The sequence below is a fragment of the Falco punctatus genome (genome assembly GCF_963210335.1).
Source record: "Falco punctatus genome assembly, chromosome: 2".
NCBI lineage: Eukaryota > Metazoa > Chordata > Aves > Falconiformes > Falconidae > Falco > Falco punctatus.
In genome coordinates this window covers 96,519,809-96,547,362 of record NC_137581.1, presented here as the reverse complement: position 1 = coordinate 96,547,362, position 27,554 = coordinate 96,519,809, and the positions used below count along the sequence as shown (strand labels likewise).

Below are 27,554 nucleotides of genomic sequence, written 5' to 3'. Positions count from 1 at the left end.
AGCAGCAATTTGTGGTTATCTTGGTCACTGCACCAGTTTTGTGCTTGCAGTTCTCGCAAGAAAAACTTCCGAAGGGAGCCTGTGCCATACTGATGTACAGTCGCACTGTCATAACCTGGCTGGAGTCAGCTTTTTGACTCCTTGACTGTGGGAGATGTATCAAGGCGTAGTTCCTAGCTGCTTTGTAGTGTCAGAGGGAAAGATCTGCAGGAAATAAATGTGGCTAATACGTTTGCAAATATGATGCACTCCTAATTAACACGCACGTCATGAACTGTAATGATGCATTGGACAGCCCCACTGATGAGGGAAACATCTTGGCCTTGCCAGACTGTTGCAGGAACATTTCTGTGTATTCTCAGAGTGGCTTCTGATTTGGTTCATTTTTAACATTTCATACATTTAGAGAGAACCAATATTTTCAGTGCTAAGAGATCATACCCTGCTGGTTCACAGAGGGAAAAAATAGTTATAGGGCAGCTCTAATAAACTTAGGAGACCAGTAACTTCAACTGAAGTTAAGTTCCCTGGGAAGATTTCTGTTCATTTTATTTAAGCATGCATTTATGGAATTAATGCAGATAACAAGAAAACTTATGTGAACTATTTTTATGTAGTCATAAGTTCATGTGACTGGAATAATTTTGTTTGGTCACAACTTGACCTTGATATTCTGAGACTGAGCATTCATCACCTTTTTTTTAGGGATTGAACTGACAATTTCCTCATGAAGCTTTAACATTCTCAGCTGAAAGTATTTTATAAATGATAACTGTTGGCACTATGAGTCTGTCAGTGATGAGCCTCTGTCAGTATTCACTGACAGAGTAGTGATTCATCTACTGTCCAGTCCAAACCAGAGAGCCTGATAAGCCAGCTGTGCTTTCCAGCCAGTAACATTTCCTTTTTTATAAATCTAATAAAGAGCAGCACATATTTATGTCACTGTTGCATTTTTCAATAGCTTCTGTTTGACTTTGGCACTTAAGTACGCTCAAAATAGTCTTACTGCTCCACAGGCAATGTTGCCATGAATCTTATGGGCTATATAGTACTGTACAGTTTAAGGATTTGTATCAAATAAGTATATTGCTTTTATTTATTTTTCTTCGTCATTGGATGCATTTGTCTTTGTCTCCAGAGTCAGAACTCTAGTTTTTGTAGCTCCTTCATTTGAGATAGCTATCTGATGACTATCTGTTTTATGGATGTAGTCTTCCAGTGTTGTTTTCAAAAACCTGTTTACTCTTGCAAACAACATCTGCTACTCCTGAATATCACAGTATTTTTGTTACATATATATATATATTAAAAAATAAATATATATTGCTTAGAGATGTAGTGACTTTGCATCTCCTAAAAATGCCTTGTCTATAATTGTTGACGGTATCCTTTACTTTCAAATCAAAAAGGAAATTATTTTTTATTAGTCTTGACTTGCTAACATTATGCATTTGTATGGTAGCTTCTGTGTAGCCAGTTTAACGTGGTCTTTGTGTGATGCATTGATTTCCACCTTCCTCCACAGCATCGTGAGAGAGGGATATTTTCTGGGCAGTCATGTCTGCTGTATTTACGGATGTGAGGACAGCTGTAGCAAGCAGGGACAAAGTCCACTGGACCTAGTTTCCTGTTCTTGGAAGTAGCTGGAAGTTAATAATTGAGGAATGGTTCCAAGAAGCAGAAGTATAGTGTTTTGGGTTTTTTAATTATTTTCCCTCTTTCTTTTTGGTACAGTCTTTTGATAGCTGACAAGTTAGGGCTATCTGAATCAAGTATGTTCAAAAGTAAATTAGAAAATTCATGTCAAGACTGACTTTAAAAAAATATTTTTTTTTTTTTAAACTTCACTCTATTTTTATGGTTTTGCCTTCCCCTGTATCCATTAGCAATGTTTCATACCTACCTTTAAGAAGAAGGTGGTGTTTTACACAGCTGTCTAACTGGCTTTATTATATTTCTGAAAAATAACTGGCCATCTCCATTTTGTGGATTCATTGTAGTATGTGTTACAGATTCATGTGTTACAGACTAATATATATACACTAAATAATAGTTTTCCTTGCCACATCTTTTCTAAGCTCATGTCTGTCCCAACTAAATTCTCCACATGCAGATGTTGGGTTGGTATCCCTGACTAGCCTGTTCTTCTTCCTTACATTTCTGAATTCTGCTGGATTTTTGTTTGGGTGGGATGACACGAATTACATGAAAGTTTCAGTTTATGATAACATAGAAGACTGACACAATACCATCATGTGTGAGTGAGAAAGGAGAGCCATTCCCTTTCTAGTAATTCCAGATGTTTTATTTACTTGTCTGCTGTTGACCACTGAACTGCTGGTTTCAGAATGTGGCCTAACATGGTTCAAGTAAAGATGTCTGGCAAGCTCTCCAGTGCTTGCCTATAGGTCTATGTTTATTGCTTGTGGGTTCCTGGGGAATTAGGGTGTGTGTGTGTGCGTTGACTTATCTACAGTGGCTTTAAGCAACACAGTCTTTATTGTGTGGCTGGCTGTAGCCAGTGCAGCTTTGACTAATCCAGGTATTGCATCATCAGTAAACTTTGATTGTTCATCCTCTTGCAGATCACATATTTAGAAAAACCAAAACCACACACGCAAAAAATACAAACCTAAAAACTCCAAACAAAACCCCCAAACCCAAACAAAACCTCAGAACCAAACTGACTGAACAGCGCAGGCCATAGTGTAGATGCCAGTGAGACACTTTTGGTATCCTCCCCTCTCTCTCTATTGTGAAACTGGCCTTTTTATTTCTATCCCTTTTTTTCTTCTAACTGGGCTTTTAGAGAGGAAAATTTTAATCCCATGGCAAGCATAGTTTCTTTAACAAGTTTTGGTACTAAACATTTTCTGAGGAGAAAAGAAAAGTAAGAACAAATGGTGTATTGCTTGGGTAATTCTTCACATTGTCCTTCAAAGAATTTTAACTGAACTATGAGACGGAAGCCTGCAAAAATCACGCTCTACTGCTGCATGTTACTAATGTCATCTCTTCAGTAGGTTCTAATCTGGTAGAAACTATATAGTACTAGTGTACTTACCTGAATTTCTCAGGGCTGTTGCGGGGCTGCTGTAGAGATTGCTTTTCATGTACTGCCTTCATTTTGTGAGGTAGCAAGGTTGTTTTAAATGAGAGGTTATACTCTGCAGTATGAGTTGCTTTTAAACATCATGTAGTCTTGACTTGTTGAAAGTTGTTGTGTTTTGGGTTCTTTTTTCCTCCCTCTTGCTGATGCTTCAGTTTGTGACTGTTCTACTGACTCTTCCTTTTGCAAGAAATTACTCTGTATGTGGGAATTTCTAGGATTTTCTCTGAATTTTTTTTTCTTGAAAACTTCACAGAATGCTTTGCTTAACTGTTAGTGGCAATGGAACCTCTTGGTGAGTGTATGTGTTATACGCAGATTGTTACTCATGATCTGCAGAGTTTGTGACTGCAGCTCCAAATTATTGATTTTGGCTTCCCAGATCAAATACTGAGGCTCCTTTCTTGATCTCCAAAAGTTTCTAGTTTGGTTTTTGGCACTCGTTAGAATAGCAGCATTGTGATTTTAAGTGAACAGGAAAGGCTGTATACAAAATAAAGCTGTATGGTCTTATGGCTGTTTAGAGAAATAAAACCTGATTTGCAGTGTAAGTGATGTGCTTGATCTCATAGACACCTGACCAAAAGCAGTTTTAACAAGCAGATGTAATTTTCATTCCATAAGGGCTCCTATACCTTGTTTATAAGAGAAGAACCTTATCCTGTTTTCTTGTCGGGGATAATTACCAGCAAAATTTGAACATGCTTTACTTTGTGGTGTCTTTTTTCTTTTTCTGTAGTCCTGCATAATAACTGTCCATAGCCTACTTATTTTTTATAAATTACTTAGCATTCTTTAAATTATTGCTTAATCAGATAATCAGCCCTGTCATTTTGCAGGAGGAACCTTTTCTCAGTAAGATTGTCCTATTTGCTGGACTCCTGTCCAGCCAGTCCTGTCCTGGATTTGCTGGGCAGTCCTGACTCGTTGATCTTAAAAGCTGAGAGTCTGAGGCTTGACATTTGAGGATGGCTGGGCCCAAAACCACTTGCACACATTAATAGTGCTTTCTGTGTTTTTTCAGTATGTTCTTTTTCTGTCTGTGGTGTAGCATTACCTGGCTGTATTTTTTTCCTTCCATTTCTCTAAGTGCTTAGGCAACATAATTCACGTATTTGGCATTGTCCACATACAGACATCATTTACTTTTCTCAGGCTCTAGGAAGCTGTGCAGCTTTTTTTCCTGCATTAAAGCTGTAGTTATAATGTTGCTTCCCTTATTTCAAGAAGAGTTCTGAGCTGTGAGTGAGCTTTCTAAAATGACAAGTCTGAATAATTGGTCTTTTTTCAAGGTTACTTGTGCCAAAATTGAGATTATTGGGAAAAAAGGTCATGTAAGGTTATATTGCAAACTAAATTTTACCCAAGGGTTTGCAAGGATCCTGCTTTATGATTTGTTCGACGAAAACACTTCTCTGAATCTCATTTTGGTGAAAGAAACTTCAGTGTAAGATTCACGCTTCCTTTCTAAATCTCCTTTTTCTGTTTTGTCACACCTTTGTTCACTTACATCTGTATGAACTCAACTGTGCTTTACTTAGAAAATATTGTTGCTCCCAACATACTGCGTGGGTTGGCTGATTAGAAAATACAGCAGGCTGGCTTCTTAGCTGAGCTGTGGGCTTGATTTACTGTAAGTGGGCTAATTAACTGTAAGATGCCATACTACTTGTGTTTGTGTGCAAGAAAGCTATGTAGCATTTAGCCTGAGTTGCTTACAGTTTTTTATTTCTGTTCATTGATTTGTTGTAGTTTGATGTAAGGAGATAATATTGGTATAACAACAAATGAAATAAAATACAGAGAAATAGACAAGACAGAAAACTATTTTCTGAGCTGCTGAGTTTGTGCTCAGCATTTCTACATCTTGTTCAAGTATAGAACTAGGCCAGATTTTTGTATTTTGTTATTAAATAATTGAGAAGAAATCTGTGATTTGTGCTTGCAGTTGATCTGGGGGGTCTTAATCAAGACTAATTGGTGAAGGATCTGTGCTTTTTAACCCTTTCTCACAGAGACACTTGGCAAGCTCAGTGTTTTAGTACTTTTAAAGAAAGAATAGAGTGGTAGCCTGTTACTACTATGATTGAGGTAAATTAGGCTATCTTAAGGGTGTAATTGTTAAAACAGTATGTTTTGGGATTTGATTCTTTTGTCATACAAAAAAACAGAAAAAACCCTCAACTTTTCAACAATTTTGTAGTTGCTGGACCATCTCTCTTATGTAACTGAGATAAGCAGTAAAATTATCATACTAGCAAAACTCACGTATCAGTCTCTTCAGTAGAAGACAAAAGTCTGTCTCCAGCCTTATCGTTCTGCCATTTTGTACCATCTGTAGGCAGTTAAAAAAACAAGGTAAGAAAATATTGTTTGCTTTTTGTTCTATATAAATAAATGGAAGTGAGCATAATAGCAGCCAAAGGAAACATTCCTCTGTGATTGCTGCAAGGTTTGTGCAAAATAATAGATCCTGTATTTTGTAAATGTTTGGTTTGCCTCTGATGTTTAACATTTTAGGCTCTTTAATGTATTTGGGTGCATACCAGGCTAAGTGTAAAATTTCAAAATCCATTGGTGGAAGTCTTCTAAGACAGGACCACCTGCTGTGTTTGCTGTGCTGTTTCAATTGCTCTATTATACAGTTTCTTCCCTTGCAAGTGGAGGAAGATGGAGCGGGCCACTTGGTTAAAGTATTACTTGGCATTAAGTGTTTGTGCTGGTCGCCACTTTCCTGGTTTGGGAAGAAAAAGTTTTATACAAATGACTTGTAAGTCATCTGGATCCACAGAATGATGGATCCGTCTTTATGTGGATTCAGCTAAGTTGAGTTGGATCCACATCAAACCAAACCAAGGCTGAACTGCTTCTCATGAAGTGATGAGGAGACTGTGAGATTGTTGTTTCCTGTGCCTGTCAGCAGTTATTCTCAGGTTTTAACAATGAAGTAGCTGTCGAGGCTGTGTATGAAGTTATCTCTGTTACTCTAGTCATAGCACTGTTGCTGGTTAATGAACAAATCATTAATAATAATCTTCAGGCTTTAAAAGTGTCCTCATGTAAATGTTCTTACAGAAATAACAAGCACTTTGATATGGGACTTTAAATAAACCATGCAGTACTGTATGCTAAACAGTAATAATTTTGGCCAAAAAGCAGCCAAGTAAGCACAGAAGATGGTCTGGAACATTCCTTCATCTCCAAAAAATAGCGGCTTGCTTTGTACTGAGAGGACACTTGTGGTTGGCATGCCTCTAGTTCTAAAAATAGCCTTCTGTACCTGAGGAAGAAAATTAGATTTATGATGAAAGTAATCCAAATTACGGCATTGTCTCTGTACCTTATGATGTGTCTGTGACAATGTTGACTGAACTAAAAGTGCAGTTAAATGAAAACCTCCGGAGTTGTTAATGTCCTTAGTCCAGTCTGTACAGTCCTTAGCACTGATACAGAATGACTCACAAATTTTTTAGCCATTTAAAAAGCTCAGCTCTACCAGCACTTCAATTAAAAGCCACCTCAAGGAACTGTTCCTTTGGGTAAAGTGGTGCTGGTGTGGGACACCCAGAAATCATGCTACAGAAACTGTTGCATGCCCTCTCCTTAGCCACAGTTAATGCCGGGCAAATACTGTCAAGTGATTAAATTTGCGCCTTACAAGTTGTAATGAGGAAATCATGCTTTAATACAACTTAAAGTATTAAGATAAATCACAGGCAATTTAATGCCATTTTAGAGGCAACTCAAATGCATTGTGCCACCTGGGTCTGTCACTTAGGTAGTAACGTCCTGGTAACAAGGACAGTTTTTATTCTCCAGACTGTGTTGCACTGACCACTTAATAATGTAAACAGGTGACAGTAATGGAAAAGCAGTGGGTAGCGGGGCGTAAAACCTGTATGTAGGAAGCCCTGTGAATGTTGACTGTTAAGAATATTTTCAGATTTAAAGATCTTATTTTTGTCCAGCTCTGAGTTGGGGTCATATAGGAATGATGTTTTGAGTAAATCCGTCTTGGATCAAGAAAATTAAAGGATATAAACACAAGACATCTTCAGTGTCTACAAAGATAACATCTGTAGCTTTTAATATTTTTTTTTCCCCATAAAAATAATGGAGCCTAGTAGACTAGATTTCATTTGCAACATTATTCTGTGTATACTCTAATGGCTAATGATGTGGGTCAGTGCTAGGATGGGTGTATTGGAAGCCATTAAGCCTGGGCATTCTTGGTTGTCTTTTGATAATCTTCATAGCTGCTGATCTTTTAACATTTATCTGAAAATAAGTAACAATTTTGAGGTGGTGTTATCCAGGTTTCCATGGCAGGGAGTGGAGATGGTAGTCTTTTACAGAGATAATTTTTGTTTTGATTTAGGTTTTATTCTGTCTGTTCTGGCTGTGTTTTTGCTCTCTAGCTCATAGTTGTGGTTGGTCCATATCCTTTCTACCCCAGCCCCCAACCCCAACACTGGAACAGCTCAAGGTCAAGAATTTGGCTGTTAAAGGAAACTGTTTTGCATAAAGATTAATGGAGCTTTAAACTAACCAGGAGAGAAGAATTATTTTGCTGAAACTGTTAAACACGTTCACCCTTTTCAGCAGACAGGTTTTTGTTCTCAGTAGTGCTGGAAATGAGTTTTTAACAGATTGCACAAGCAGTAAGATATTCAGTGCAAGTACATAATTCCTTTTCTAATGAAAGGTGAGATTGGATATGTATAAAAGTGGCGATCATAATGAAGTATTTAAGTAGACCCTAGTCCATAGTATTGCTCAGTAGGGGATCATTCAGGTGGAAATAATATAAAATTACAGTCCTATGCCTTTGTGTGTGTGTGTGCTCTTTATGTTAGATTACTCAAACAATGAGATACACTGACTATGGTTCACTTTTCCAAGTGATTTGATGGAAACGTGGAGAGAGAATACAAGGAAAGGCCTCGGACCCCTCCTTGTTTATTCAAAAGACATTATGGATCCACCTTTTGCTCTAAACATCTTCAGGAGTCCTTTGGGGAGCAATATGGCAGCTGCGTAAGTAATTTTTGGAACAGAAGAATCTTCAAGTAAAAAATCAAGCAGAGATGTTTTGTCAGTAGCATGTTTTTCCATGTGTATTAACTTCTTTCTGATGCCTTTTCTTCCCCATCGCCTTCCAGACACGCTTTGCTAGGCATTCTGTCTGGCTTGTGCACACATCGAGAAGCATGACCAGCAGTGCAGCTTCATGCCCTCTCTGTTTAATTCCATGTACTGGAGGATGCAGTAGTGGAAGTAAACTATGATATCACCACTCAGTTCTGGCTCAGTCCAGTGTAACTTTGGCTGACTACAACTAGGTGATAACTTGCTAGACTTTTTGATGAGTAGGAGGAGTTTGCTGCATGTGTGCTGACTGCAGAAGCCTACGCTGTCGTTTTTCACTGAGACATTATGCAGTCCAGAGGTGAAATGTTAATGTTTCTTTTCAGCCACATACTTCCAAATTCTTGAGGCCTTTATTAGCCTCTTCACTTCTGTTTATTACTGGCTAAAGTATTAACATATTCTGCTGTGCAGTACTTTAGATGTATAGTTATCTATTTTTATTTTCTCCCCATAAGACAGGTGACGACCCTAGGGGGTATGAGGCAAAGACCAGCAGTTGGGGGTTTCTCCTGCAGCTGGAGTTTTCTAAAGAAAATAAATCAAATCTGAATTTGTACAGGAATGTTTGCCTTGCATTCCACACACTGAGTCAATTTATCTCAGGGGCTCTCTTTTTTCCTCCTCCCCACCCTCTTTAAAGTCTTGGTGACTGGAAAAAAAAGGAGGGGTGTATGGCAGATTGTAGAAAGAGGTTTTGTAGCCACTGGTGCCAGGAATCATCAAGGAATGCTTAAGTAGTGCCTCTTGTGACAGCATCCAGTCTATTGGAAAAGCGGCATGTGCCATCTGGCTTCAATTTTGGCTTAATTAAATGCATGCAGCTGGTTTTAACAACTCTGCTAAGATTCAGTTGTCTTGAAATTCTGTAAAGAGCTAGAGTTTGGATTTTGTTGGGGAAGCTACAGTAGTCACCTGATTTATGTTGTTCCGTTCCCTTTCAGTGTGGTCTGTGCAGTTTGCTGATATTTGAGTGACAATTCTGTTTAAATAAACACTTAAGACTTGCTGACTATTGGAAGCCTAATTCGGTATGGTTTTTCCACTCTAGATTCTGGAATTTTTCTTAGAACTGCAGTTATTGTGGAATTTCTAAATAGCAAAAGGAGATTCTTAAGTACAGCCAAGTAATTTGTCTGGGAAAAAGGCAAGCTGCTTTGTTGAAGAAGTTAGGTTACTCCACCCAAAGGCTCCCTATCAATGGGATTTTAGCTGTGAGTGGGGAAGCAGGAAGGGAAAGGCTGGGGGTAAAGAAGAGAATGCTTTGTTTGCTATTAGCCAGAGTTATCCTTAATACAGAGAATAGCAAAGAACTGCTTTTCACAGCCAGGCAAACCCTCTTGTACTCATGAGAGCCTGTCTTTTTATTTCTCTTATTTGTTATTTTATCTTGTATCTTTACTTCAACAGCAGCTTACCTATGAGAAAGAAGGATGTTGGAAAAAAGTCTCTGCAAACACCTACCCACGCAATTGTAATTAAAAAATACTCTTTTGCTGTTCTGAGCGCTAGGTATCTTGATTTTTGAGGTTTTACCACTTTTATCTTGAAAATTAAAAAAAAAATATGTCAAAGGAAGATGAATTCACAGAAATAGTATTATTCATATTTAGCATCCAGGTGAGACAGATGCAGACTCATTCAAAATGCCATTTTTACTCTTACATCCAGGTTTATCAAGTTGACTGGTGATAATGGTGAAGTATTAATATAAAATAAATCTTCTACCATATTTCTAATACTTCCAAATGGTCAAATTTTCTCTTTTCATCCATCTATCAAGAATTACCCCATTTGTTCCCGTTTTTATCATTGGAAAGGCTATATTTTTGGAAAGCCCCTGCTGAAGAGGGAGTAGTTTTGTAGTTACATGTGCAGAAGTATCTGGCAGTTTTCTAGCTCTATATTGCAATAAATGTTTTTGCTTTTTAGTCTTTCTGGATCTGTTATTTTTAGCAAGTTATCCTTGGCCTGTTGCCACCCATTGTATGAATGGAATTCTACAGCTGTCGTTATGAGCGTCAATTTGCTTAGACCTCTTTAGCTGATTCAGTAAGTACAATATCCAGATCCCTCCTGCTGTATCTTAACAGCTGTGCTGCAGGCTTGGTTTAGATTTAACATTTCATTTACATCCTTCTCTTTTTACCTCTTCTCCCCATTGCCCCTTCCCACCACAAACGGACAAAACTCCTAACCTGTAATGGGCGCTCTAGCTCACTCATTCAAGAAAGAAGCTTTAGGAACTTCTTAGCATGCCTTCATTTCCCTTTACCCATTCATGTTTGAAATCGGGATCGATGAAAAAATTGCTGTTTTGACAACCTTGGTGATTGGTTCACCATCTGTAGAAGAAAAAGAACATGAAGAAATAGCTCTCAAACTTCCTCGTGCAACTCTGCTAAACAAGTCTTAAGCTTGGCCTTGAGAGCCCTGCTCCCAAGAATGAGAGACTGCTGGAGTTCTGTTTTCTTACAGGTTGAATTCTTGGCCTCTGCATTCAAACTGCTGAAAAAGGTTGCAAATGATGTCTCTTGCAAAGGAGGTACTGATTACCAAGTTCTTATAACCAAGAACATCTTCCTTCTAATGTTAATCTGATTACTGTAGGACTAATTGACTCAAAGCAGTTGATAATTGAAGACCTTTGGTTTCCTATTGTCCACCTGTATGTGTAATCATCAGGATAGGGAGAGACTAGGTATTTTGAACAGCTCGGATTGATTGGAATTACTGTCTCAAAATAGTATGCATTGCATGTGCATTATTATTTTTATTTACTGCAAGTTAAATACTTGGATTAAGAAGTCCCCGAAACTTCCCTTTTGTCGATTATTAATTGAGTATCAGAGCATGCATGAGATTCTTTTTCTGCGGTGTGAATGCATTTAGATTGTTTTGCTTGGTTTTATCCTAAGTTGTTCTAGTGGGAAGTGCATAGTCTCTCTGGGCTTCAGGGTGGCACTATTGTAGTGGTAGACATGCTTTTATATGAATTTAAGAAAATGTTTGTCTACTTTTCTCTGATTTTGCAGACATACCAGTAATACAGACAAGCAACATTCACAGTTTTACTTAGAGGCAAGCAAGGCAATGGCGACTGGGATACTAGAAATAAATCTCTTCCAGGAAAGTGCTCTGACTTTTCTGCCTATTTGCAATCTGTCCACATACTTACTTGTTTGAAGGAGACTCTAGTCTAGGTGGAAACTGGAGCCGCGATCAGGTTGGGGTAGGAGGAAAGGAAGTTATTTAAGGTAGCAACTCTTATTCAGTTGGGTTGAAGTTGGCCACAAGTTCACTTGGCACCTTCCATGATTTGGGTTTGGCGTTATCACCTGAAGAGCCCTAAGAGACTGCAGGCTAGAGAAGTGCCTGAAATTATAGCCAGGCAATGCTGTGAGTCCCTGATCTGAGAGCAAGAATGTGATTTCTTACCTTCATTGTGTATGTGCATCCATGCTTGAGAGACCTTTCCCAGCTGATGGTGTAGCAGAGGAAGCTTTGGGAATTGACTGTACAGAAGGTCTAGGAGTTGAACCTGCTGATTAGTGGTTCAGCTGTATAGGTGTAAAACAACTGAAACCTCCATTGCTTTGAGTGAGACTACCCCTTTACATTTCTTCTTGTACATTGCTCTTGTATGAGCATATCTTCTCTAACCTGTTGCTGAGTTGACTTCTGCTTCTTCTTGACCCACAGTTTTAATTTCAGTTTCATGCTTATTCTAAGGTTTACCAACAATGTTTGTTTGCTTTGTACTTTGTCTTGTAGTAGATGCCTCCATATAGAGGACTGAATTAGTATTTAGTGTTCTGATGAATCATTTCTTATGTACTTCAGTTATAAGTTATGTGGATGAAGAAACAGTCTCCTTGAACTGTATTGCTGTAGCATATAGTAGACAGGTTTCGGTGCCTCAGTGAGGCTCTGAAAGACCATGGTGGTGCAACCCTTTCATTGTTTGTACAGTTAACTGAAGGTCTACATTTTCTAATCTTTGGGGGAACTGACTTTTGGGACCTGAAGATACTTGTACTGTTCTCGTTTGCTACACTTATGGTATACACAAGGGCATGCGTGTACATGCGTGTGGTTTGAAATAGGGGAGAAGGGCCCCTAAGGTGAAGATTACCATTATGTGAATATCTTCATTGCTCCTTCATACTTCTAATTCTGAAACAAACAGTTACTTAGAGGAGGGAGTTCTGGCAAATAAAGAATGTGAAAACACAAGGTCTCAAAGTCCAGGAGCCTGACCCCTTCAAGAACTGAAGAAGGAAAGAGCTATGCAGCTAACTTTTCTGGGATTATTGATCTACTTTCATCCAATGTAATGCTTGTCATACAGGATTCGAAAGGCTTTATAGTGGCTACAGTTTAAATTTAAATTCAGAAAACGAGCTCTGTGTCTTGTATTAAAACATCTGTACAGTGCACTAAAAAAAATAAACATATTTTGTGTGGTACAATTTACTTGATGGTTATAGAAGAAATGGTTAGTTGTGACTTTTGATAATGCTGATTGCAAGATGCAGGACACTTACTGGAAAATGAAAATCAAAAAACTTACTAGTTTGAAAACAGGAAAGCAAAAAAACTTTTCCTCTTCACCACTTTTTCATTTGACTGCTGGAAAAGAGAGGGTCAGCAATTTAGTGAACAGCAAGGAAAGTTTTTTTGAGTAAGTTCTCTTAAGACTTAATTTTCAAAGAATGTTTGCTTTAATGTGTATTTTCATGTAGAATATTTTGCCCAGCTTCATTTTTATGTTTTCACAGTTGTTGAGATTTTTAATGACAGGAAGAATGCAATTTCAAATCATTAGGATTTTGTGTGTTAATTGATACATAGCCTTTTCTCTGCCAACAGAAGGGCATGTTCAGCAGTCTCATAATAAATCGAGCTGGAAGCTCAGAATTTTTATTTTATTTTTTACTTGTGTGGATGTGTGACAAAGGGGGCTTTTAATAAGGAGAATATCTCTGGGGGAAGAGACAGGTTACAGCAAGCTAGTCTCATTTCTTCCTAAATGTTTGGAGGTTTAGACCTAAGAAAAGAATGACTCTTCTGTCTAGTGGGAATAGGCCTTGGATTTTCTGGATTTTGTTGATTGATACCTGCTCTCTGACATGTAGCCAGGATGCATGAAGGCAGACTTGTTCCATGGGCAAAACAGAAAGCGGAGTGAACCGCACAGCTCCATAACGTAGATACATTCCTCCTGGGCCAGAGAGTTCTGAGGAGTTAAGGTGTTCCTTAGAGCACTGAGGAGCCCTTGCACCTTTACAGGCTGTAATACAATTAACTACAACATAAAAAATACCTTTGTGTTTACAAGGCAATGAGCACTGTGGAAAGTACAATCACATCTGAAGCCATACAGCCACATGCGTGGTTTGTGGGTAGGGATCTGGGCTGCAGCAGACTCCTTAAGTTACATTGCTCAGATGAGAAAGCAGAATATTATTTGTACAGTGACAATAGTTGAGTGTGCCTATAGTATATAGATCCCTTTTAAAATATGGGAGGGCTATGACCTCACATTCCAGAGGAGATTAAGTAGAAAGCATCAGTAAAAAGCCATCTGTAATCAGATTCTCTGCACAGTTTTTCTTTTAGTGCTTTTGATCCAAGATGAAGCCAATGAGTGATGTGAAAGTCGCCTTAGCAGAGCATGAAACTTCCTAACTTCATGTATTTGGCATATGTTCAAATGGCTCTGTGTGGGGTCAGTTGTACTTTAACCTTGAGCTTTAGGCATGCTGCTAGAGAGTCCAAGTACTTTTATTTGTCCTCTCCTTTCCTTGGTTAATATATTCTGTTTTAAAAGTGAAAATGTTTAACAGATATTTAACAGAATGACATTTTGGGGTTTGTTTTTTTCCACAAGTCAGATGTTAAATGTCACAATCCAGATAACTTCTTTTCTTTCTTTTTTTTTTTTTTTTTTTTTTTTTTTTTTTAAACCACTTCTAAATTCAAACTGCTGTGTTAAACCATTTTGGTTTGGGAGCTGGCCAAAATTAGCTGAGGAGTTTCTTATCTAGCCTAGTCATTCTGCAAGCATTCCCTTAAAACGCTCCTTGAGTCCAGAGAACTGAACTGGTGAAGTCTTGCTGTGTGTCAACTCTGCCTGCCCAGCATCTTGGCAAACTATCAATTTAATGGAAATGTGTTCTAACATTAAATACTTTAGTAGTGATCCTATTTTGCTGTTGCTCAATGCAACAAAGAAATAGCAAATATATTGCAATGTTGCTTTCATGCCAATTAAAGCAATAGATACTTGGTAGTTGTGGTTACTCCATGCTATGGGACAAAGCTTGATATAATCTTTTGTAGCAGTAATACATGTATGTGTCTTGTGCAATCTGTACAACTTCCATTAAAAAAAAAAAAAAAAAAAAAAAAAAAAAAAAAAAGAAGCTTTTCATGACTGGTGTTGTGTGGCAGTTTCCATGAGTTTAAAAGAAAACTTGCTAAATGTCAGCATGTTTAGGCATTACCCTAAAATAATTCCTTAATGCTCTCAAACGTTGCCAATGTGTCCATTTAACAGAGAGATGCTTTGTCTCTTCAGCCACAGAACAACTGCTGAAGAAGATACTTCACTTGATTGCATTATTTTGCTTTCTTTCCTTCTCCTCGGTTAATTTAATTGATTTGGATTACTTTTTTTGCTTGGCACACTACTTAAGTCAAATTGGTGTACAGTAAGTTTCATACCTTGCTGCATGTCTTCTCATGCCACAAAAAATGTTACCTTTTTTTTGGTCTACAAAGCTCCTTAAAACACTCTTTTGCACCTCTGTGCTGCTGACTGAGCAGACAGGCAGATTTCGAAGGCTAGAGGGTGGCTCTGTATTTCCTCTCTTCCATCTATCAGTTTGTTTAGCCTGTGGGATGTGATCATTTGCAAACAATGCACAGCCTGGTACAAACTGTTACAAATTTGTCAGCCACAAAACAAGAGAGAGAATCATTAACTCCAATTTTATGCATTGTAACTTTTTTCCCCAAAGACAAGTTGTGTATTTTATAGGCTTAAGCACATCTGTAAATATTTTAACTATTAATATTGCAATACTGTAAATATTTTGATGCAATTCATACTTGCAGTACTTACATAAAGATTGCATTCAGTGCACTGCAGAATAATGCTCCAGTGTAAAATATTATGCCTGAAAGCAAAGGGAGGAGTATTTATTTTAAGGTGAAAGGACAAAACTGCTGCCTTAAATGTTCCTTGGTTTTTCTATGCTGTAACTGGCTGGTATTGGAGCCTGAAAGCTTCACAGTGGGTATGGCTGGGGTGGGACGGGTGTGAGAGTGCCTTCAAGGAGGCGTGGGGCCACAGTTGGGACCTTCTGTAGAGCACCACATTTGCACAAATAGAACATGGCTTACAAAGGCATCATGTGGCTTTCCTTGTACCCATGTGCCCATGGAACCTCAGGGCCACTCTGGGCCATCTGTCCTGCCAGTGCCCTAGGGCTGGTGGGCAGGAGCTCTGGGAGAGGAGATGGTTGTGTGGCAAGGCCAGCAAATGTGGCAGTGGCCTCTAACAAGGGCCAGTTTGGTGGCTTTGCTGTCTGGTCTGGTGCCAGGAGATTGCTTTTGAATTGCTGTACACTGGCTGATGGAATTACCCTTTGGTTTTCCTCCTTTGGTAATAAGGCAGCATAAAAGCAGCTGTGTCACAAATGAATTTCTGTAAGGGCAGATTTTTATTTAGAGTTGTGTTCTTTCCCCCCTTTTTCTTTTTCCTTTTTTTTCTTTTTTTCTTTTCAGTTGGGAAAATAGCTGTTACTTTTGAAAAAGCTGGTGCAGCATTGTAGGTTAAGGGCGATGCTACTCTGTGACAGGAGGCTGACTGTTGGGGTTTTGGAGTTAAAGTAATTTTCCACTGTTTTCTTAGAAAATTATGACATGTTGCAAAATGGAGTTGACTTAAAGGTGATACATTTAAAAATGTATCATCTACTGTACTGAAAATGTCTGTAATGTTGAAGTTGATTAAAATGTGACTTGTATTATTGCTCTTTTGCACAGGATTTAAGTATGTGCTGATAAATCTTATGTAAGACTTTTAGGCGAGCTGCACTTTTTTGCTTGTTATTTTGTGGTAGAAGACTCAAGAGTTTTCTAAATGAGGTTTGGGTTTTTTTCTGGCCCTGTGCTGCTTGTATTTTAAATCCTCTTGACAAGCAGAGCAGCTGTTGTGCTCCTCGTGTATATGTATAATTAAAAACCTGCTTGTATAGTGTCCTAATCTAGATTATCATCCTGAAGAAATGTTTTCCTTTCGCGTAGAGATGAATGAAAGGCAGAGGTGCAATGTAATACCAGCACGGAGGAGAATAGCATTAGCAATTAATAATACCATCAGGAGAAAAAGGCTTGTGTTCCTTATCACAAGACTATTTAAGTTGCTCAATTTTTAAAACTCAGACAATTTTTCCTTGTTTGCCTTTGACAGGGTCTCAGTAACAATCCTGAAATTACACACTTGGTTTATGTGAAATAGGCAATGTTTTTATTGCATTGTGAACTCTTAGATTCCTGTTTGTAGGAAACCTATTTTAACTTACATTTTGACAGTTTTAAGCCATTTTAATGAGTATATCATAGCATGATTATGTACACTAATTTACCAGTTTATTCACTGTTTGTGTAAGCCCTTGGAAAACTGATACTGAGATAGCCAGCTGTAGTTCTGATGTCAAATGATATTGCTGGCTCTGTGGCAGCAGACTGTCTGGTCCTGTATCTTTTAGAAGATCACTGTAGAGGTCTTTACATGTGGAATAGAGTTTATGCTACCTATAGTCCTCTGGAGATTTGTTTACAGTGAAGTAATGAATGGGGAAAATGAGCAGCCTTCAATGCAGTCCACCCTGTAGTGGCTACTAATGCCAGGTAGGACTGAGAGGGTGAACTTCTGAAGTAAAATGAATACTTTTTGTAGACTTCCTTTTTTTATGCCTAGTAAGTTGCTATACTATATAGCTCTGTATTGGACTCCAAAAGCGCTTTGGTCACATTTGTTGATAACAAAAGTGTTCCACTAAGAGGTCTGTTATTTGCATTTTGTACCTCACTGGTAAATAGGAAATATAATATTCCCTATATGAAAGGAAGTACAACAGTATTCCAGAAGTAGTATGTAGATATTTCTCTGGATCACAGCCTTTAAACTTCATGGAAGACCCACTGTAGAGAAGAAGTTCTAAAATACAAATAGTAAAACAGCGAAGAGTTCAAAAGGGTATGAACTAAAAAGATACCACTTCCAGAAGGTTATTTCAAATTTTGAAACAGCCTTCAAATACAAATAACTATAGTAGCTAACTGGTGAAGGAGGGAAAAGAGGGAGATTGGTATTTATAATGAGAAAACTGTGAATAGAAAACAAACTTCTGGTTTGGATAACCACATGGAAAATGCAGTGATACTTTTTTAAAAAAAACACTTTTATTTAAACTTTAACTGGATGATGCCCAAACAAGGAAAAACCTATGACTGATAACTGTTATGGATCTGTTGTATCTCTAAAATCCTGTATGTAGCCAACAAGTCTCTCCAGCTTCATGTAGTTAGCTAACATTTCAGAGTAAGAAAATTCCTTTTCTGTACAGAAACATGAACCAGTGGCTTAGAAAGTGAAGCAAGGAGTACTGTCTGGTAGATAGAGCATGCTTGCTTTAACTGTTGATGTCCGTTTGCTTGGGAGTTCCATGAAATATTTTGTCTTACAGCTCAGGAAAATAAAGTATGTGAATGCAGCAGAAGTCCCTGCAGCTTTCCTCAAACAAAATGGGAATTTTAGGTCTTTTACTGCACAGTTATCTAACTTCCTGCGCTTCAGTCTTACTCATGCTCTGGAAACTCCCTAATGTGAAAAGCCGCAGTTCTTCCCTCTGAGTGACTTAAGAGCTATGAACTGCAGCCCACATTGGCACAATGCTATGGCTGCTGGTATCAGCTGTGTGGTACGGACAAAGGCCAACTTAAACAGACTATTGTTAGCGCATCTCTGCCTTGCTGTATCTCAGAAGGAACAAGTGTGGTTTTCTCCAGAAGTGAAGAGCATTGTTCAGCTTACTGTGAAGAAGCTGAGAGTTTTGGGATATACTCCCAGAAGGTACATCTGCATCTCTAGAGACAAGAACAAAACCCAAGAACACCAATGCTTTCACATAGCTGCATGTCTTTCTGGTGTGTCTGTAGTGCTTTTTTCTCACCAAGGTACATTTGAAGGTACAGACCTGTGTTTCTGAAGCACTAGATGTACATAAGTGGGAGAAACTAAGCCATCTGAACTCACACTTCGCATGGTCTTAAGTTATTCTTGAGATAAGAGAAACAACAACACAGGAAGTAAAGGTATAGCTTCTAATAAAAAACCCTGCTTAGTAAGAGCCTTGCAATATGTTCTTATTTTCAACAGCCCTTGACTTTGATCTGTAGTAATAATACGTTTTTTTAATGTTAAAGCTAAAGCTCCAAATCTACATTTAGGTATACCATTTGTTTTACCTGTTAAATGGAGAATCATTGTTAGCAAAACCAGCAAGGTTCATCTTCAGAAGATGAGAAGACAGATATTTGAAAAATACATTAACTGGGCTTCAGGTCCATAGCTAGGCCAGACAAAAAGCTCTAGAGGTTTACAAATTGGTCATTGCAGTGTCTGACATTTGGCTCCTAGAGTCCATCTATAGTTTTTAGGATTGAGAGTACTTGAAATAGGTAATCCAGAAACCTCCCTGTTAAGCAAGGAGCTGCTTAAAGAAGTATCCCAACATGAACATCTGAACAGAGAAACAGTCGGAATTCTCCCCTCTTCCTTCAAAGAGGAGAGTCAGGACTGCAGTAGCAGAGTGAATTTACAAACCACAAGCTTGGGGTGAACTCCTGTTTGTACCCTCCCCGCTGCTTTCTTTTTTCCTTCCTTTTCCCGAGTTGGAGATTACCAATTACTCTCCTTTTAAAATGAAGCCAAATGAAGCAGCAGCAGAAGTGGTGCTTGCTCATCTTTTATGTTCTATCCAAATGTTGGGGTGTGCATGTCCGGTAAATGGAAGGCATGTCTTCCTCTGCTTGGGGACAGTTTGAACTCTTAGCATCTATGGCTGGGAGACTTCTCTAACTGCCAGGCTGGATGCTGGAACATTGCAATGCGCTTCAACCACGGTGAGAAAGCAATCCTGGACTGGTAGGGCTGGGGTGAGAGTACAAAGGGAATGTGGGGAATGTGATTTTTTGGTAGTCTCTTTTTTTTTTCTTTTTTCTTTTCTTTTTTTTTTTTCTTCCTTTCTTTTTTGCAGACTGTGATTAGACTGCTTCTTGGAGGAGTGGTAAGTGGACATTTGTAGGTACAGATTTCACCTCCCAGTATTTATGTCTATAATGAGGAACATAAAATGCATAAACACTCACGGAAGCAGAGAGAGAGAAACCTGCAATTACTCTTCTCTGAATATGCCGCATCTGTCAGATGTTTGGCTAAAAGAACTACTTTTACAAAGCCCATTCCTAATTACTTGAGATTAAAATGTGTTTTTGCAGGATTAGCATTTAAAAGATGGGAGATACTCCATCACCTAAAATGCCGACCTATTCAGCTGCAGCCCAGTCCTCAGCATGACTACTGAGAGACAGGACCACTCAGTTATGTACCACTCTCTCCAGTTAATACTTTTTTCAGCATTTTAAAGTGCACGCATTTATTCTTCAAGCAACTATGAACGAGGAATCCCATGAAGGATCTACCAGTGGGTAAAAATACATTAATTCAGCCAAACTCTGAAGTTATTTTGTGAAACAATCTGTTATTTCTATAGTAAAAGAAGGCTACAAACTGCCTTGTTGGAAAGTTTGCATAGGCTAATGCACAGCTTGAAATAAGCTTAAGCTATAGGTCTTAAGCTTCAGCTAGGAGATGGTAGAAGGCCAGTTGGATGATGGATTTACCTAAGAATGCAAGACATTCCCCAGGTTTCTGGAAGTGGCATGGTTCGGCTCTGCAGGTAGCTGTGTACCAGTGAAGTCTAAACCTGCATAGCTGGTAGTCCAGAATGAGGGTAAGCATGAGGCAAAGGTGGCAAGCATCTTCAGAAACTGGAGTATCATTAGAATTACATGCCTCTGAATGCAGTTGTTGGTTTAAAAAAAAAAAAGTTTTCATGATTGAGTTTGTGATGCAACTAATGTAATGCTGAACATAGTCTTAGATGCATAACAGAATCTTCACCAGATACTACAGTTTCCTGGATCACAAAATGTTGAATTACCCTGTAGAAGGCTGGTAAGCCTTGTCTCTAAAACAAATGCAGAAACACGTTGCCTATTTCATTTGGAAAGCAGAAGGCTTTCCAGTTGCTGTTTTAGTCAAACCTTAAACTTTCTTCTACCATCATAAATAAAATCTTCATAAAAGGTTTCTGTACAATTGAGAATGTAAAAATTACTGATTTTGGAGAGAATTTAAATACAGTGTGAACAATTTTGCAGTATGTACCTGTTGTAGTATGCAGATCAAATGTTTGAGTGTCTTTCAGAAGAGTAGATTGTTCCTCTACTGTTTTTAGTGATGATAGCTGTTTTTGTTGAACTTGACACGTAGTTAAGTCCTGCAATCACAGAATCATAGAATTGTTTCAGTTGGAAGAAACCTTTAAAATTGTAGAGTCCAGCTGTTAACCTGGCACTGCCAAGTCCACCGCTAAACCATGTCCCTAAGTGCCGCATCTACATGTCTTTTAAATATCTCCAGGGGCGGTGACTCAGCCACATCCCTGGGCAGCCTGTTCCAATGTTCGATAACCATTTTGGTGAAGAAATTTTTCCTAATACTTTGTGACCTAATGATCTTTGCATGATGAGTGTAAGATTTGCTTTGAAATTTCAACCTCCAGTCTGGTGTTTACAAAAATACTCCTCCTCTGTTACTGAATCTCAGTCCACATGCATAGATCTTACACATAAAACAAACAAAAGTGGTTTTTTTTTTCTAGGAAATCCTTTGCACTTCACCGTTTGAAGAATCAGGTCTCTGCTCATAATATACTTTTGGGGAAGGCAGATTATAGTGACAGGCTTGAGAATGAAAGGCAAGTTTTGAATGTAGTACTGCCTACAGTGAGCAGGCTCTCCAAAACACCATGCTGCTTTTCCTTGAAGACAGTCATAAGAATATGCCTGTGGGAAATTGTCAGGACTATCAAACAGCGGGTTAAAATAACTGCTTTGCTCCCAGCTCTTGCATACTTCAGCATTAGGCTTTTAAGACCTGTCTTGTCTCAAAGGAAAACAGCTGTTTCATGGTGTTCATAAATAATACAGACAGTATCTTGTCAGTTCCACAAAATACTCTGTCTCCTTAACCGTGTTACAGACTCATTTCAGAACGTTAGTACAGACAGTCTTTAATGGTCTGTCAGTTATCAAGATGTGCAAGTTCAAAATCTTACGGTACTTAGAACAGTCAACCTCCTGGCAACACTGACATCCTAAACTGGCATGCTAAGACATGAATTTTTTAGTAGTATGGTTGCATACTGCTGGGAAATGTGATTCCGAGAAGTGTTCTTGTTCACCAGCATAGGCAGCAGTGGGAGACATAAGCCATACGTATGAATACATGCACATGTGTGTATATAGTGGTCCCACCATCAATGCAGGAAAATAGAAGTATAATGACACATTTTCTCCTCTTGTGCAAGCATTATTGTACAAACATTCTTCCCCAAAATTCCGCTCATACTTGAGCAAGTGCTGTGTGGTGGTGGTGTTACTTGTGCTGCATGAACAGGATGTGTCTTTTAGTAAGTGCATCTGCATATATGACAGATACTTTTGCCAAGTAGAAATACAGATGTTTGTCAAACTGCGTAGTTTTGTCATAATTAAATGTATACCTTCTTAATCAGGATAAGCACCTAACTGCATGTGTAATGTTTTGAAATTTCTTTTAAAACTTTCTTTAAGTCTTTGGAGTAATGTGCCTGCTCTTGGAGCTGATTATGTCAGCAACATGTGTTACAGAATGAAGCTTTTGAAAGAGAGTTACAAATGAAAGCTAATTTGGAAAATGTCCATTTAGAGTAGTAAGTGTACTCTAATTTCAGAATATAAGAATTCTCCTGGGCTGCATCACAATTTACTGCTAAACCCATACAGCTTTTTGGAGCTCCTGTTTGTAAATGTTGTGTAAATTTCCATTATTGTAATTCAAGGTGATTTTGGTGCATTAGTTGCTAATTCACAGCGAAATCCTATAATTTCTTAAGAAATAAATAACTTTTGTCATGTGAGTATGAATTACATGACCTAGTAGAATCATCTTATTGGTTAATTATCTCTCGTTAATCCTAGGAAGAATTAGACCTCTAAAGTAAAGAAAAGGTGGCAAGATACTTAGAGAGATGCCAAAAATGCTTGCGTATCTAATTCTGTAGTAATTTTTTCATGATTAAGGAAATTCTTCTAGTGTTCCATGATGGTATTAAATGATGGAGTTGTAAGAACCGATACAAAGAACAACTACACAAAATGAAGAACCTGAAATTATGAACACCTAGGTCTGTTTAGAAAAAAGGAACATTTCTTTTTTAAAAAAATATTTTATTATTAATCTGAAATTTATGACAACAGAGTACTGATGATGAGGGAGAAGGGGGCAGGATACCATAATGGGAATGATGCCTAGGGGTATACATTGCTATAGACTAGTCCTTCTCCACAGAATTGGATTTTGCTTCTTTCAGGTTCCTGACTCAGAACAGACTTAAAGGTGTCGGTGCTTAACATGAATGTTTCATGCTCTGCTCAGATGAGTATGTCCCCTGGGAAGGTAGTTGGGTACTATTTCATCTTGTCAGTAAATTGCATAAAAACACCGGTAGGCTTTTTATTGGCATGCTGTTATTACTGTGGCATCATGAGAGATTTCCACTGATTGTGTTAGCAATCCGTCTCTCTAGGAGTGACCCTCTGATGTCTGACCGTGCCAGTCAGCTCAGATACTGCAAGCTGACAAGGTGGAACAGCTTGGGTGGAAACTGCCATGCAGTCCATTCTGCAACTTGCTTTGTGAACCTTGTTTGATAATTTTAGAATCAATTACGTTGCAGTTCCTGCCCTAGAAGAATGCATTTTGCGCTGTGTTTAGTGTTTGCTTCTTCATCTTTTCACGTTTGAATTCTGGGCGAAAGTGGAGGGCAGGAAACTCTCTTCCTTTACTGTGACGCTCATCAACAAGATCAGAGGAGAAACTAAGGGCAAGGTTATCAACACCTTTTTTTCTATAATAACATGCATTTTTGTTTTCTTGAGGGTCATCCCACTAGCTTCTGAGTTTTTATTGCTTTAAGAAAGAAGAACTGAAATTGCATACAGTGCGCACAGCAGAAACACGGGTTTAGAAGAGTAGCAACAGAAAATGCATGTATTCAGTTTGAAGTACTGCATGCTTAAATTAAACAGGGTTGTATAAATTATATAATGATGAATTAAGACAGCTTTAGGGTTTGCTGCCTATTTTAACACCAGGGTTGGGGAGGAAGGAATAAATGTGTAATGGAAGGTCCTGAATAGCAGGCATGACTCTAACCCAATGATGGTATGAGTTTGTTAAGATAAGTATTATGTTAAAAATGGGCTCTGCAAGAGAAAGTATTAAAAGTGGAAATCTAACACTCTTTGTGAAACTCCTATGGGTTTTGGCAGACCCATTACAGTACTTTTTGAAACGAGCAGGCAATGAAGCAGTTTCTTCTGTTGCTGGGTCTTAATCAGTGCTACCTGTGTCTGGAAGTGTTGCTTTTTTCTAGAAACCGCAGCAGTCTGTAGACATAGGCATAGATGCAACTTACATTTTATGTAAATGTAAATGGTTACATTTAGACTGATTGACTGAATGAAGTAGGTAACATTTCAGTAGGTTTTCTGTTGCTATCTACTAGGTCATTCAATATCTTCCTTTGAGGCATGTCAAAGTTCTTTACGAACAAACTATACGTTGATGAAATTGGACTTCTCCTTTGTAATTAATGTACAGCCGTACCTACATGACTATATAGACACACTCCATTTCTCCTTTTTTTTTTTTTTTTTAAATTTTTTTTTTGTCAGTAGGTGCTACCCTTTCCCTAGTTACACAGTGGTTTTACAGCCTGACGGATTGCATTCAGTATGTTATTGTCAAGGGCACATTGGCAAGCGGTGACATTATTTTCCTGGGATGGACAGGAAGGCAGAAAGATAAGCCAGCTTTGTTGGAAGTGTATGGTGGTTGCAAAGTAAAAAGCCTTGAACCTTATGATCGTAAAGATTATTGTGTCAGGTCATATTTTTCCTCTTAGAGGTCTGTTCCTGTTATCAGTTTGAAAAGATAAAATGCAAGTTGTTTCTAGGCATAACCTCTTTTTTAACTATTCTTACCATTGTTCATAGTAGCTGAAAGCACAAAAATGTAGACCTATTAAAAAATCCTTAATGTTAACTGCACAGATTATGTATATAAACAGGCCTGTATATATTTATAATCATCCATAAGTAAACTTGCTCAAGTAAATACAGATAAGCCCACCCTTTCAGAATTCTCTGGTAGGAGGTTTGTTAGAATAAGTAAACTGTATTTAGAGAAAGAAGTTATCTTGTGGCCTTCTGGCTATTTTTTTCATAGTACAGGTATGTGCTCCTCTCTTATGCAGATGATTTTGTGATTTTGGAAGAGAGATAGGAAGGTATGTTTAAGAACAATGTAAGATTTCTGTGAGTTCAGATGGGTTCCTGTGGGTTGGATGCCATTAGCTTCTGTAAAATGAAAACCAGACTCTTGGCTAAAAGTAAATGGGAGTTACTTCTTGGTAATTCTTGAATAAGATGTGTGTACAATGTCTGGACAAATTCTGTACTAAAGAACAGCAGTAGGAGGGTGTCCAGATGTTGATGATGTGAAGCACAGCTCAAGCTTTGATTTTCTTTTTCTAGCACAAGTGTTACATTGGTGTGAGGGAGTGATGGGACTGGGGTTCTCTGGGTTCAGGATCAGCACCAACAGCAGGCTTCTTCTGCTGCCCCTGCTTCCACACCATCTCCCTCTTTTCCACTCTTGTCTTGGCTTTATTCTTACTCCAGGTCAGCTGGGTCCATTTTTGCTTTGCTCTTGCCCGGGTGCCAGCCTGGGCTTGTCAGGACTGTAAGGGCTCAGAAGCTTCCCTGCCAACTTGTGCTGCCCTGGAGGGGGTCTTGCATAGAAAGATCCCCGAAGACTATGGTTTGTATCTGTTTAGTTGCTCTGTGGAGGTCGAATATACACTGCCTTGATGGTGTGGGTTATGCAGGCTGAAAAGGCTTGGATATGCTTCTAAATGCTATTGTGGTAAATCTCATTGGATTGGAAAAAGCAAATTTTATTTAGAGGCTGTAAAATGTGTCTAGCAAAGCTTAGGTACTAACAGCAAAAAAAGCATTCCTGACACTAAGCGGCCTCACCTTACTTTTCCTGATACATTAGCTCCATGCTCTTAAAGCATCAAGGTGTTTTATTTGGGTTGTTGGTTTGTTGTGTTTTTTTAATTCTAGTTCAAGTGTTCAGCAGTGATTAAATGTTTCCAACTTCTATTACTGAAACAATGGAATCACTTTGAAAAAACTTTAAAAATAAACATCTATCATGCCATTTTTAAAACCTCCAAATCTATGTGAAGTCCTCTTCCTGATATTTTTCATCTGAAAATTGCTATCATTAGTTTCTTGGGACAAAGATTCATTAAATTTTTAATGTCAAATATATAATCAGTCCTCAATTTACAGAGCTCATAATGGCCCTGTGATTTAAATAGACTATGATACAATAACAATATCCTCTTAGAAATAGTAACTTATGGTTTATAATCAGAAAGGTCTTCTCACATATAATCAGACAGGTCTTCTCACAAGGCTAATGGTAGGTATTGTTTTGAATGTAGGTTGGAATAAAGTATTAATCAGTTTATGTATACTTATTAACTTTTACACGGGGAAGTTCTGGATGTTTTACTGTACTTTTTAAATACTTCTGGTTTGAGAATCTCTGAAGTTAGGTTTCAGCCTGGAGTCAGTTTTTACAGCTGTAATAAATCCCCCACAAAAATGACCTGTTCTAGTGGAAGTGACAGCAAGACCTTAATCTAAATAGTGGAGTGGACCCAATATAAAAATTGAATAACTACTTAAAGAACTGTATCAAGTGACAGCTTTTCAAAATATGATGCTTTCTTTAAAAGGGAAAAAAAAAAGGGAAAAAGATTGCTGGGCAAATAGCCGAATGTTTAAATACACAAAATAAAGAGCAATTAGAAAGGGCTGTGATAGACTGTGTCCTGTTACTGAACTCTGCCTTTAAAGAAATGTTTCCAAATTGATTTTTAAGAACCGCCTGTTGACAGAAGGCAGTGCTCCTGCCAGCTTGACAGCTTGCAGGCTGCATGGCGTGATGGGGGACACTTGGAAAGAGCAGCTGTCCAAAGTGGATTTCTCTGCCTGTTCAGAGGTTCTGTGACAATGACAGTGAGCCAGTGCCCTTGGGTCTAGGGAAAAAGGAAAATTGCCCTGGACTAAACGTTCCTAAACTTTAGTGGTGATTGCTGTGATGTTTAAACACAGCCTGGGAAAGAGCAAGTATGGGCAAGTACAGTGGTGGGGTGTGAAGTGATGATACCAAACAAAAGGGAAGTTCTGGCTTCTGTGTTAAGGTAGAGTGTCACCAGATGCAGCGGACAATTACTTGCCTGGTCCAAGTGCAGCAATTGCCAAGTTGGATTGTACTACATAGGCCCAGATTATGCAAATTGGTAGGACATCACTATTTTCTTTGTATGGTGTTCCTTAAAGTGTGTGTTGGGTGGTTAATGCTGGTGGTTGGACCCACAGTCTGTAGGTGGTTTGGGGTTACAGGTGCCCTCCAGTGACTTGAAGGTTTATGTGGAATTCCTTGGTTTGCTGCAGACATCCTGCGTCGTTTTGGGCCTTGTTTCCATACACATTTCTAAGTCCATCTGTATAGAGGGGAGAGAGTTAGTTGCCTGTCAGGTGTCCTTCCAAAAGTCTCTTTAATATTAAAGTACTAAATCAGAAGTGGGAGAGAAAGGATGTGAAAGAATGTAAAATCAAATGCATTAGCCTTGCCCAGCTTCTAGTGCATGCATGCCTGTGTGAGATGCCTTATGTGTATATACACGCCCATTGTCTTTGGACCAGTTTGCTCCTGTTGAAGTTTGCACCGCTGTGCCTTGCTGGTGAA

At 38.5% G+C, this 27,554-nt stretch overlaps 1 protein-coding gene across 4 annotated transcripts in view; it reads left to right on the top strand.

Moving 5' to 3' along the window:
- SHROOM2 (shroom family member 2) overlaps positions 1-27,554 on the top strand; it is a 131,280-nt gene that overhangs the window by 20,763 nt on the left and 82,963 nt on the right. The window lies entirely within an intron of this gene.